Genomic DNA, 1,312 nt, shown 5'->3' with positions numbered 1-1,312 from the left:
GGTTTTCCTTATATATAGGAGTGTTTTACTTGAACCCCAAGACGTTTAAATAGAGTTTGGGCTGAACTGGAACTCTGCAGAAAAATAAATCTGTACGTGGTTCGATCGATCGAGTCTAATTTTCGATCGATCGAGCCTTACAGATTTAGTCCAATAAATCTGCACTCACTCGATTCCAGTTTTACAAATAAACATACTTTGAGCAAGCCTAAACAAGACTAAACAACCTGTTTTGATCATGGTTTGCCAACAATACAAATTAGAGTTCTAAATACATAAATTCCTAAATCTTTAGAACCTAACAGTTTTTGTTCCTCAAACTTGAACTGCTTAGCTTCGTCACTCCCATGGTTATTGCTTTCATTTTATCTCTTTGTGCCAACTTTGAATAGGTTAGACAGGGAAGGCTCGGTTTGTGCTTTAGCTGGGGAGGGAATGTGTTTTTTTTTAATAGGTTTAGTGTTTGGTTTTTTAAGTTGGTCGTGTGAGGGTGGTGTGTCTAAGGTTTGGGATTTAGTTTGGTTGGCGCCGTATGTGATTGGGACTGTGTAAAGGTTGCTGGCTAGATTGTCGATGGTATTTAATAGGATTTTTAATTGTTGTTGGTCCATATTTGGAAGTTTTGGGCTAACGGTTTATGGCTGGGTTATTGTGGTGTTATGGGGTTGGGTATTTAAGGAGTTTGATTTCATGGGTTGCGAAACTGAAGCATTTTGTGAGGCCAGTTGTGATGACGTTGTGGGAGGGTTATGGGATTCCATGGCACTTGAGAGTGGAGTTATGGGACGCGAATCAAATTGCATGAAAACCAACCTGGCATTAACTTCTCTTTGTTTCGGCGAAATACCCGTTTTGGACTCCATAGGTGTATTGGTTTCAAGTTGTGTTGTGGTGGTTTGTTGTTTTGCCCTTGGAGGTCATTAGTATCGGTTAGCATGGACTTGTTCGCCATCAGCTTCAACTTGTCTTCCTCGAGTTCCTACTCTGAGCCATTCCCCATAGGGTCAATCTCCATCCTCGGCATTACACTGTGACAGGCATTCTTTTTGTTCATGGCCTATCCGACCATAGTTAAAGTCTTTTGTATCGGAAAGCCACGTGTGTCGTCTCGCCTTCCGAGCTAATCACCTGACCTCCCCGCTGGAGTGGTTTGTCAAGTGGGACCTCCACTCGGATCCGCAAGAACTTGGCTTGGTCTGAGTTGAACGCTTTGCAGTCTACTTCCACCAACTCGCCTATACTCCTCACAATATCAATCCCAGCCTCTTCGTTAATGAGATCAAACGGTAGACCCCATACTTGAATCCAAAAA

This window comes from Quercus suber, unplaced genomic scaffold (genome assembly GCF_002906115.3).
Source record: "Quercus suber isolate HL8 unplaced genomic scaffold, Cork oak 2.0 scaffold_1329, whole genome shotgun sequence".
NCBI classification, from domain to species: Eukaryota; Viridiplantae; Streptophyta; class Magnoliopsida; order Fagales; family Fagaceae; genus Quercus; species Quercus suber.
Note: the sequence above shows the minus strand (reverse complement) of the source record.